Below are 13,620 nucleotides of genomic sequence, written 5' to 3' on the forward strand. Positions count from 1 at the left end.
TCATAGGATTACTAATTGGTAATTAATAATCCGCAAAGATCGGTACATACCATGCTTGCTTCATTATGAAGGATGTCTGTTCTCATAGACATTTGTGTGGTGACACTATAGCTAGTATGTAGGTGCTTATTATAGAATAAGTTTACTGAACATGACTCGCACAGCTGAACAACTGATGGAGTTCACTCATGTGTCAGCAGTTATTTACATAGTGATAGTTGTACAAGTATCCTTAGACTTGAGGTCATCATAGTCATCTTGTGTACACTGAACTATGCTTTGGTTTAGTTCTTAGTCTCCAGGGACAATTATTAGGGCTCTACTGGGTATAGGAATTTGTACAAGACGATAGTGTATGATCAATAAAGGATCTACCCCTTCCAGTGAAGGAAGCGAATGTTCAAGGCTGATCCACTTATGCTAGTTCAGGAATCTCTGGCCAGAGTGAATGAAATTAGAAAGGAGTTTCTAATTTGCATAGAACTAAGCATAGTAAATGGTAAGCAAGTGATTAGATTAGATAGGCTTGACACGAGATCCATGCCTTGTATTTAATCGGGACATTGTAGGGTAGAAGGAGTTTATTGTACGGTAACTATTCACTGAATAGGTTCTTGGTATTCTAAGCAGTGAATTCATATATCCGGATAGTCGCGATATGCTGAGAAGTACCCTCATGATGTAGAATAAATGTGACTAATTAATTAATCATATTTAATAAATTAGAGAATTTCTATAAATAATGATAAAATAGTTTTATTAGTATTTATTTCTACACCGGCTTAATATTGAACCTACAGGGGCACACCATAAAAAGAGAATGATTTAATGGTGGAGGAATTAATTATAATGGCTAATAATTATTTATTGTGACATAAATAATTAATTGGCAAATTTAATAATTGATTAAATGAGATTTCATTGATTATAAATTAATTAAGAAAAGTTTCTTAATATTATTAATTAAGGATTTAATTTTTTGGAAATTAAATCAAGAGAGAGAATTATATTAAAGTGTTTAGAAAAGGATTAATATTAAAAGGTGTTTAATTATTAATGAGAATAATAAATGGGATAATAATAATAATATTTATGGGAAAATTTCAGCTGAAAATTTTGCCTATAAATATACTATTATAAACCCTGTTTTTATTCTAACCCAAAAACCCCAAAATTTTATAAAACCTAATTCTCTCCACCTCCTCCTCCTCCTTAACGTCGTTTTTCTTGGTGGATACCGGTGGAGTGCTTCACGTTTGAGGAGCAGCTGCTAAGGATCTCCGATCGTTGCTTTTGGATCGCATATTAAGGTTAGTAATCGATCCCTATATTTTTACCCCGATTTATATGCTTTTTATTTGGATTTTTTATGTGTAAAAGTGTTTTACCTTGCCTCCGCTGCGATTAAAATCCAACATTGGTATTATAGCATAGGTTGTATGCATATAGATCTGTGGTAAAAATTTCAGAATTTTATGTGCTTGTATGAATTAATTATGATTTTTACAAGTTATATCACGGAATAATTTTGTCTGATAAGAAATCGTTTCTTAGAATAATTTGAATGTTGATCTGGGTTCTACAAGTGTTGTAGATCGTCTGGGTATTTTTCTCATAATTTTATGATGTATTGGATTATTTATTATGAATTTTTGAAGTTGTTTTAATTAAATTCGTAATAAAATATATGGTATATATATAATCTGTTGTATATATATATATATTGTGTGTGCTGCTGTTTTGTTGTGTGTGCTGGTGTTGAATGGCACGGAAAGAAAGAAGACAGACAAGCACAGATGTCAGAAGGCAGGCGGCAGAAGCGGTAGTACGGCGCGTGCAGCGCAGGCAGGAAAAAAGGGGTGTCGCGCATTCCGGGAATGCGTTACACCCTGTTGCGCATTCACGGAATGCGTTACACCATTTAATGGCTTAAAAGGGTTGTAACGCATCACCAGAATGTGTTACAGGGCTTGTAACGCGTTCCTGTAATGCGTTACAGCCCATCTGTTATTTTTAAATTTGATTTCTGGGAGTTTCGTAACTCCGTTTTGGGCGTACAATATATCGTTGGATTCGTTTTTCCGAGACGGATCTAATGGTGTGATCAAATTTTAGTTTATATAAAGGTTTTGAACTGTTTATATTCCCGGAAGTGTTTTAAAAGCTGTTTTAAACTGTTTTAATTGCTTTTAAATGATTCATGTGATACATAGAGATGTATAATGCTTAGACTAATATGCTAGATGATATAACATGCCTACCTTGATGTTTATTCATGTTTATATATGTGATATATGCTTAGTTTATCATGCGATGATAGATTTAGGTGAACTTAAATGAACATAAGGCGTTTGTTAGACAACCTAGTATAGTGAAATTGTTTCATAACCTTATAACAATATTATGAATACAATCATGAGATTCTTGTGTTTGTGAAACACTTAATTGAATATGAATTTTCGATATGAGAGAAAGGATGATTCTGTCAACAACAGATTTCTATCTGTAAGAAAGGGTTATTAAGTGACGCCTCTTGACAATGCTCCACCCGATCTGGGAATCATCTGATTATTGATTATTGATTTGAAATATTTAATTTAAAAGGAAGAATCTCTTTATAATATGATTATGATTGTAACGTAATATAATCCCTCTAAAATTAAATAATATCAAGTAGTAATTGGCCAATGACACAACGGGCTTGTGTCAGTCATAGCCTTCCAACATGATAGAAACTAGTTCTTATTTTTAAATCATTGTCGTTTCGTGACACAGCCGAGGGCTTTGATTTCGAAATAAGAAATACTTGTCTATTACATAGAGATGTGTACATTGAATAAGAATCTAAAGGTCGGTACGTGCCACAGCCGTGGGCCTTTGGGGACTGATTCAATTGTACGGAATGTTGGGTTAGACTTGACTTAGAATATTGAGTTTGTCGTGCCACAGTCGTGACTCAATTATTCAAGAAGCTAAAGTTTGATTAGGGAATAACATTAGATGTAATTGACAAGAGTTGTCTGCCTATTGAACATTACATGGCATTTCGTGCCACAGCCGGGGTTGTGTAATGGAATGTAGGATCCCTATTCCCACTAGCATTATGAATGCTTAATTTTTCACGTAGGGGGTTGAATAGATTAGGTAAACTAGTGGGAGCCACTTATGAATAAAGACCCGATTCATATAGTGTTTTAAAATGAAATCGAATATTTGCTAAGTGTTGTTATGTGTTTATCATTTACAGATTTACAATATACATTATGTCTTCTGCACTATCACTCGGGAGCATAATGGATGCTCACAAATTGACTGGTCCTAATTATGCTGACTGGCTTCGAAACTTGAGAATTATTCTCAGGATTGAGAAGCTGGAATACATGATTGACTCACCTAAGCCTACTGAACCTGCTAGCGATGCGCATAATGATGAACATGTTGTGTATCGTAAGTTGGTAGATGATGCAAATGTTGCTCAATGCATCATGCTAGCTTCCATGAACATTGAGCTACAGAAGCAACATGAGCATATGGATGCTCACACTATCCTCATGCATCTACAAGAGTTGTATGATGTGGTGGGGAGGACAACTCGATATGAGATATCGAAGGAGCTGTTCTGTTGTAGGATGTCTGAGGGATCATCTGTGAATGACCATGTACTTAAGATGATCAATTTGATTGAACGTCTTGGACAACTTGGTTTTGCCATGGATGGGGAGCTGAGCCAAGACTTGGTCTTGCAATCGCTTCCGAGTTCGTTCTCGCAGTTTGTTGTGAACTTTCACATGAATTAGTTGGATGTCAGCCTGCCTGAACTCCACAACATGTTGAAGACTGCGGAATCGAATTTCCCCCCTAAGAAGAGTTCTGTTCTTCTAATTGGTGAAGGTTCCAATCCTAAGAAAAGGAAGAGGAACTCTTCCAAGAAGAAGAAAGTAGGTGAGAAAATGCCGGTTCCACCAAAAGCTGAAGACCCCAAGAGCAAAGTTGTTTGCTTTCACTGTAACAAGGTGGGGCACTGGAAGAGGAACTGCAAGGTTTACCTTGCAGAATTGAAGAAGAAGAAGGGTAGTGAGACTACCGCTTCTGATTCAGGTATGTTCATGATAGAAATGAATATGTCATTAAATCAAATTTCTACTTGGGTATTGGATACCGCCTGTGGTTCTCAAATCTGTAATTTGTTGCAGGGACCAAGGAGAAGTAGGACTCTTGAGGAAGATGAGGTGATTCTACTGATGGGAAATGGAGCAAGAGTTGCTGCTGAAGATGTAGAATCATTTCATTTACATATGCCTACGGGCAAGACTATTGTTTTAAATAATTGTTATTTTGTTCCCTCGATTGTGAGGAATATTATTCATATGTTAGACTTGGCTGGATTTTCATTTATTATTGAGAATAATGAATGTTCTATTCTTAGAGATAATATTCTTTATGGACGTGGTACTTTAAATAATGGTCTTTATAAATGTGACATAATTTACTTCAGATTGAACAAACTAATAAAAAAAAGGGATGATGAAAATCTCACTTTATTGTGGCACTGCAGTCTCCATTTAGTAGACATGGAGAGAGGACTGCAAATTTGCTAGGAATGGTACACACAGATGTATGTGGACCAATGTCTAAGCAAGCCATGGGTGGATTTTCATACTTCATTACTTTCATAGATGATAGATCTAGATTCGGATATGTGTTTGATGAAACACAAGTCTGAAGCCTTTGAAAAGTTCAAAGAGTATAAGTATGAAGTGGAGAAACAAACCAAACATAGTATTATAATTCTTCGATTAGATCGAGGTGGTGAATACTTGAATGGAGAGTTTCTGGATTATCTCAAAGTAAATGGTATAGTCTCCCAGTGGACGCCTCCAGATTGGTATCTGAAAGGAGAAATCGAACTTTGTTAGACATAGTTCGGTCCATGATGAGCTATGCAAATCTTCCAGTATTCCTATGGGGTTATGCATTGAAAACCTCAGCATATTTACTGAATAAGGTGCCTTCCAAATCTGTTCCTCAAACTCCGTATGAGATATGGAAAGAAAGGAAACCGAGTCTTAAACACGTTAAGATTTGGGGATGTCCAGCTTATGTCAAGTAAGTTGACCCAGATAAGCTGGAATATCGATCTGTAAAATGTAGTTTTGAGGGATATCCTAAAGAGACTTTAGGGTATTACTTTTACACCGATCATCGGGTGTTTGTCTCCAGACATGCTACCTTCTTGGAAAAGGAGTTTATCCTTGAAGGAAACAGTGGGAGCAAAATTGAACTTGATAAAGTTCAAGAAGCACAAACTGCTACGGATCAAGTGGAAACACCTGTTCTGACTTAACAACCTTTTGTGGAACAACCCATTCATAGAACAGGGAGAGTGTCTCGCCAACCTGAGAGGTAATATGGCCTTGTCATTGAGAATGACAATGAGTTGTGTAAGTCATATGTCATAGCCTATTTGTATATTCGAGGATTCAACTCAACTCAAATAAGAATGTAATAAGTAAATAGTGGATCGACCGTCAGAGAGATCTCGCAAAGTAATATCTGTCAAAGGATTCAGAAACAAGGTTCATCTACAGACTTGAGGAGGTAATTCACTGGAAGAAGTTCAAGAAGTTGATCATGCCTCAGTGATATAAATCAAGATCGTGGATTTAATCAAGTGACAGAGATCTCGTCAGAGTATCATTAATTACAAGGATTTAATCTGAAGAAAATCAAAGCGTCAAAGTCAAGACATGAAGAAACGTCACGGAAGTTAGTCACTCATGAACCAGACAGTACATCGAGTGTCAACGTTGAAGTGGCGGAATTGATTCATAATTCTCAGTGATTTTCAGAAGATATTCAGAAGAATGGATGCTGCTCAGGGTTAGTATTAATTCTCTATTAATTAATTAAGTCATATAATTTAATTAAATAAATAAATTATATCTGCAAAGATTAATTTATTTGATTAATTAAATTAATTGATTAATTAATTCAGAATTAATATTAAGGTTTTTCAGAATTTTTAATTGGTTAAAATCTGTTTTAATTCCAAAAAGACAACTGATTGTATTAGTATGACAATCGGTATGACAATCAATAGTCATACCGAAAGTCATGCTAATTCAGTTGATTGTCTTACCAGAATTATTATTAGATTAAAATCACTTATTAATTCAGCAAAAACAATCTGTTTGAACTACTATGACAATCGGTATGACAATTGATTGTCATACCGAAAGTCTTGCTAGTTCATTCTGATTGTCTTGTTAGCTCTAAGGATAGTCCTACCGATTGTCTTGCTGAGCTCAGGATTGTCTTGCCAGTTCAATTCTATTATGTTGATTAAAAGAAGCAGACAAGCAGCAGATCATTTATCCATCCAATACACAAGTCAAGAACAAGAACACAGCAGCCGCAGCAAATATTTCATTTTCATCTGCTTTATTCAAGATCAATTTCTAGATTGTAAAGTTAAATCCAATCAACTAGAAATCTTTATCTTGCTCTTGTGTAACAATCTAGCGGATCAAAATCCCTAGAACTTAATCTCAAATTGCGTTTAACATTTGATTCTAATTATTGCAAAAATAGAAAAAGTTCATGTCGAATTTATTCTAGATTTGTGATAATTAATTTGAGATTAATTCCTTGTAATCGATACAGTTGTTGTAACACCTTTCAAGTTTAATAATATTTTTATTTAACTTGAATTTTGTTTCACATTTTTTATTCCGCATTTATTCGATTATTTGGTACTGTTTGTATTCAACCCCCCTTCTACAAACACATTGGGACCCAACAATTGGTATCAGAGCCTTCTGATTAACGAACAAATCAAGATCCTAGACTTTTGTGATTTTTCAACTCCTTGAATTTTTATTTATTCAAAAATTCATAATGACTTCACATAAAGTTGGAACCGTTAAAATTCCACAATTTGATAAAGAGAATTATATCATGTGGAAGAAGAAGATGCTATTATTTTTACAAGTTGCAAATCCCAAATATTCAAACTTGTTAAAGAAAGGGTATAAAAACTCCGATGGTTATTGAACCGGAGGTAATAATAGATGGTGTGGTGACTACTAAAGCTAGAACCTATCCAAAAGAGCCCAAAGATTTTACTCCTGCTGAGAAGGAAGAAGCCTCCTTGGATGCCAGCCTTCAATTAATATTAATTGATTCCCTTGATCCCTTGATGAACAGACATGTGATGAACTGTAAAAATTCCAAACACATGTGGGAAACTATTGAGGTGATTAATGAAGGCACAGAGGAAGTTAGGGAGAACAAGTTGGAAATCCTAACCTCTGAATATGAACATTTCAAATCAAATCCAGGAGAAGGAATTACTGAAGTGTTTGAGAGGTACAATGCGTTGATCAACAACCTGAACATCAATGGAAAGTATTATTCAATCAGGGAGGTCAACAAAAAGTTCCTTTTAACACTGCCAGCTCATCTTGAACATAGAATCACTACCATTAGAGAAGCTAGAGATCTGAGTGAGATTTCTTTGGACAGGCTCTATGGAGTGTTAAAAACCTATGAGTTGGAGCAGATTCAACAGAAGGAAGTCTACGGGAAGGATAGAATGGTCAGCACATCTACTGCACTTGTAGCTGAAGGTCAACAACAACAACAATCTCAACAGTTAGAAAGAATGGTACAGTTTTCCAAGGGTGAGGAAAATGAGTTAGTAGCAGAATATGATCCTCCTACTACAAATCAATCAAGTGATGATTTTTATTCCTTGGAAGAGCTGGAGCAATTGGAAGATGAATCAATGGCCCAAATTGTCAAGAGATTCTCTAATGTCAGATTCAGGAGGAATCCCAAGCTTAAGTACAAGTCCAACTTCAACAAATTCCAGAAAGGTGGATCTTCATCCTCTAACACCAGCAGTGGTGGGTACAAAACAGGGATGGTTGATCGAAGCACCATTAGATGCTATAACTGCAATGAGTTGGGACACTTTGCCACAGAATGTAGGAAGCCAAAGCAAGTAAGAAAGAACTTTGAAAGGGCTTATCTGGCAAAGGGAAGAAGCTGGGATGATACTGACAGTGAAGATGAAGATGAAGGAAATCTTGCTCTTATGGCTATTGATGGAAAAGCTTCATCGTCAAGAATAGAGGTAAAACTTTCTGATGCTGAAATGGTTTATCATCTAAGAGGTAACTTAGATTGTGCACGTCGTGATAATGAACTGTTAAGTTTACAGATCACAGACCTTGAGAAAGAGGTCAATGAATTAAGACTTGTGCACATTAATCAAGACAAATTAAAAGAACAGGTATCTTTTCTAGAGAATAGAGTTAACTGTTATAGAAAACTCGAACTATTCTCAAAGACAAGATCACCGGTCTTGAGACTAAGGTTAGAGCCTACTTCAATTCTTGTTCGAAGGCTAAAGAGTTCTACAGTAAGCAAGCTACTAATCAAACATCTGGAATAGGTTATGATTACAATGCTGCTATTGGAGAATTAGGCATAAACTCCCCTCCTCATGTCTGTGCTAAAGGGAGGGAAGTACCACATGTGCTTAAGGGTGTTGATGAACCCCTCTATAAAGCATCAATTGCTGAACCATTTGATGCGACCTCTTCTGTTATTCAAGAAGAAATACGTGCTGAGGATCATGCTTATGAGAAGATTGTTTCCAAGTCAAGTGAGTCGAAAGTTCCAGTCAAAGTTGTGAAAGCAACTGAGACTAACTCAGACATACATGAGTTGGAAAACAATAATGTCATGTCTACCATGCATAAATTACCTGCTGTTAATCACTCTCATAAAGCATGTAGTGTTGCTAATTGTATGTCTTGTGCTTTTAATATGATGTATGCTTATTTTAATGGTAAGCATGTGTCTAATGATAAGACTACTCCTCGTCAGCATGTGAATAACAAGAAACATGATAGGTCTAAGACTGCTAGTCCTTCTAAGGCTAGAAAGGAGACATTTGTGCCTAAGCTTAAACAGAAATTTGTTAAGGCTGTTTACAAGGTCAAATGTTCAGTCATTGAGGATGTTGAGACCATTAAAATTAAAAATGTTGTTTTGCCTGACAAAGGACAGTTCTACAAGTATGCCGGGCCCAACCAAGTTTGGGTTCCGAAGAAGGTCTAATCCATTTGTAGTGCAGGGCATTAAACAGGTGTAACCGGTAGTGTGGATTCTTGACAGTGGATCATCAAGACATATGACCGGAGATAGAGCCCTGCTATCAAATGTGGATTGAGAAAGCTGGCCCCCTGGTTACCTTTGGAGATAACAGCAAAGGTTTATCTGAGGGATATGGCTGTTTGCAAGCTGGGAATGTTATCATTGTAATTTTGTATATTGTGCTAGGTTATTATCAGGAAGCAGTATCCAACATATAGCACCAGTGACGAGACTTGAGAATATTACGACATATCAGGCACCTGCTGCACATTACACTTGGAATTGTACTCTAGTAAGATGTGTACAAGTGTACTCCTGGTTGGTAAGCCAAAAGAGGAAGTCAATGCACCACAGTTCATGGACTTTGCAGCTGCAGATCTATTGGACTATGCAATTTCTTCTTCACAATCTCACTTCAGGTTGGTATGAACTAGTATACTGCTCAAGCAATCGTCAAGGACATGGTATGGCACTCTAACAGAAGTTATAATTTTATATGAATAAGTAGAGTCGTCATATTAATAACTATCTTATCACTAAGCACAATCATATTGTTTTATATGTGCAGTGGTATATTGATAATGCAACATAACAATTAGTATCTAAAGTACTTGACAAGTATCGGTCAATGATATCTTGTTAACATTATGTTGCAGATATTTGTAAGCTTTTGACATGAATGAGAATTACTTAGACTTTACCCTAAGTGATCAATGTTTTATCAAAAACTCATTCATTTTGAAAAACAAAAATTAAACTTCTTTCTACATTAGTGATTTCTTATTTCATGTAAAATCTTTTGAAATCACTATTGTAAATCATTTTCTCTCTATTACCATATGTTCTATGATACAGGTTCAGTCTCCAATGACTTTCTTTCATTGACAGTCATGAGGTTGAAAACCCACAACGTCTATCCCAGACTGTAAAGACAAATACAAAAACAGAACCAACCAACACTCTCTTACCACTAAATGTAGTATGAATGAGCGTGAGGGAGATAGTGCCTAGTGCACCACATAAGGAAGGTTCTGTAGTCAACCCAGTAGCTCTGTCTCCTACATAGATGAGTAGTATTTAAACCGAGACAACTGCTAGCCCCCATACATCTTCTCAAAAAGATGTAATGGCTGAAAAGGCACAAAAACAGTTACTAGATTCATTCTCTCAACAGGGTGCGTCTATTGAATTTTGCCTGTCGGCCAAGGTATCCGATGTAGTGTCACCACTTCAAACATAAACAATTCTTGATGCACAAGGAGAAGTTACACACACAAAGGATGAGTTGACGAAAATAAGAGTTTCGACCATTTTAAGGTCAGATTCGATTGTTCAAGGTTCGTTAGTGGACCAATTGCCTTTACAGGTGTTAGGAGAGGATACTGATCCAAAAGCCATATGTCAGTGGTCAGTGTCTACCTCCCCAGGCTTAAATCCCCTGGATGCATCTGCGGATAGTGGATCTGACATAGGCGCAAATCGGCAACTTGTTGACAATGATTAAGATATTACCTGATGAGTCACAAGGAAATGTCTTCACAGACATTAGAAGGGAACTTTGATCTTTATGCTAAATTCGTTGGATCATTGTTTACCTTCCCGGAATTCAAATCTGGAACCCTAAAAGGGAAACTAGCAACTTGTAGATTATGACTCAGATTCATCTGATGAGTTTAACAAGGATGGGGATTTGTGAACTCCCATTGCACCACCTGTGACCTCCTTAAGGATGGCTAAGGTGATTTTCCTTGCAGGTACAGCTGGATTATGGAGCTATGAGAGAAGAGTGATACACTTGTGAGAATGAGTGTAAACACGAGTGGAGAGAAGAGTGAAACACATGTGAGGTACACTAAAACACAATCACACACTCACAGTGAGGAAGAAAAAGAAACTACTTGTTATTTCTTTTCCAACCAAGTGAAATATGAGAACTCCTTCAGACGACGGCATACATTCCTTCTTTAAGGGGGAGATAAAAGCTTAAGTAATAGTTTGGAGGATTCCTCAACTAAGGGGGAGAAATAGCAGGGAGGAAGAAAAAGATCCTAAAAATGTACACTACACCACACCATTGTTGTTTCTAACTACGAATCCTATTGTACGGGAGAGGTGGTAAACACAAGGTGATTTCCTAGTAAGGGAAGAAGTTGTTAGGGGAGTACCATTGGTTTTTATCTGCGGATCCTATTGTACGGGAGAGGTGGTAAAACGAAGGTGATCTTCTTTAATCAGTTGATTCTCATAGGGGGAGAAGCAAGATATATGGGCTTCTCAACAGGAAATGTGGTTGTACAAATGAAGATGGAACTACTTGAAGATATGTTCAGTCTAGAGGAACATCTACTTGGAATCTGGAAAATGTTAAATCTCATCCAGAACTTTTCTGCTATTTACTTTGCATTTCTTTTATATCTTTTTCTTATTTGTTAGTTGAGTTATCCTCTAGGTATTTGTGTGTTATTGTCTAACAAACAAATAGGGGGAGATTGTAAGTCATATGTCATAGCCTATTTGTATATTCGAGGATTCAACTCAACTCAAATAAGAATGTAATAAGTAAATAGTGGATCGACCGTCAGAGAGATCTCGCAAAGTAATATCTGTCAAAGGATTCAGAAACAAGGTTCATCTACAGACTTGAGGAGGTAATTCACTGGAAGAAGTTCAAGAAGTTGATCATGCCTCAGTGATATAAATCAAGATCGTGGATTTAATCAAGTGACAGAGATCTCGTCAGAGTATCATTAATTACAAGGATTTAATCTGAAGAAAATCAAAGCGTCAAAGTCAAGACATGAAGAAACGTCACGGAAGTTAGTCACTCATGAACCAGACAGTACATCGAGTGTCAACGTTGAAGTGGCGGAATTGATTCATAATTCTCAGTGATTTTCAGAAGATATTCAGAAGAATGGATGCTGCTCAGGGTTAGTATTAATTCTCTATTAATTAATTAAGTCATATAATTTAATTAAGTAAATAAATTATATCTGCAAAGATTAATTTATTTGATTAATTAAATTAATTGATTAATTAATTCAGAATTAATATTAAGGTTTTTCAGAATTTTTAATTGGTTAAAATCTGTTTTAATTCCAAAAGATAACTGATTGTATTAGTATGACAATCGGTATGACAATCAATAGTCATACCGAAAGTCATGCTAATTCAGTTGATTGTCTTACCAGAATTATTATTAGATTAAAATCACTTATTAATTCAGCAAAAACAATCTGTTTGAACTACTATGACAATCGGTATGACAATTGATTGTCATACCGAAAGTCTTGCTAGTTCATTCTGATTGTCTTGTTAGCTCTAAGGATAGTCCTACCGATTGTCTTGCTGAGCTCAGGATTGTCTTGCCAGTTCAATTCTATTATGTTGATTAAAAGAAGCAGACAAGCAGCAGATCATTTATCCATCCAATACACAAGTCAAGAACAAGAACACAGCAGCCGCAACAAATATTTCATTTTCATCTGCTTTATTCAAGATCAATTTCTAGATTGTAAAGTTAAATCCAATCAACTAGAAATCTTTATCTTGCTCTTGTGTAACAATCTAGCGGATCAAAATCCCTAGAACTTAATCTCAAATTGCGTTTAACATTTGATTCTAATTATTGCAAAAATAGAAAAGTTCATGTCGAATTTATTCTAGATTTGTGATAATTAATTTGAGATTAATTCCTTGTAATCGATACAGTTGTTGTAACACCTTTCAAGTTTAATAATATTTTTATTTAACTTGAATTTTGTTTCACATTTTTTATTCCGCATTTATTCGATTATTTGGTACTGTTTGTATTCAACCCCCTTCTACAAACACATTGGGACCCAACAAGTTGTCGATCATTGATGATGACGACCCTGTGACCTATAATGAGGCTATGAGTAGTGTTGACTCAGAGAAATGGCATAGTGCCATGAAATCCAGAATGGAATCTATGTATACGGTATACGAAAGATAGATTATAGCAGATGGCTAGGTGGAGACCTATAAGGCCAGGCTTGTGGCAAAAGAATTCAAACAAAGGTAATGGATTGACTTTGATGAAACCTTTTACCTGTAGCCCTGTTATAATCAGTTCGGATTTTGCTTGCGATTGCTGCTTACTACGACTATGAGATCTGGCAAATGGCCAGATGGTTTTCTTTCCAAGGGAAATGAAAACCTAGTGTGTAAGCTACTGTGAACCATATGTGGTTTAAAGCAAGCTTCTCGAAAGATGGAACATTCGTTTTGATGAGATAATCAAAGAGTTTGATTTTATCAAAAACGTAGATGAACCATGCGTCTACAAAAGGGTTAGTGGGAGTGCGATAACATTTCTTGTATTGTATTGAAATAGAGTTGACACACATAAAACATAGCAGACCCACTCATAAAGCTACTTTATGAAAGTCACTTTGATCGTCATAAAGACAAGATGGGTATTAGATACCAGAG

The sequence above is a fragment of the Apium graveolens genome, chromosome 4 (genome assembly GCF_009905375.1).
Source record: "Apium graveolens cultivar Ventura chromosome 4, ASM990537v1, whole genome shotgun sequence".
Taxonomy (NCBI): domain Eukaryota; kingdom Viridiplantae; phylum Streptophyta; class Magnoliopsida; order Apiales; family Apiaceae; genus Apium; species Apium graveolens.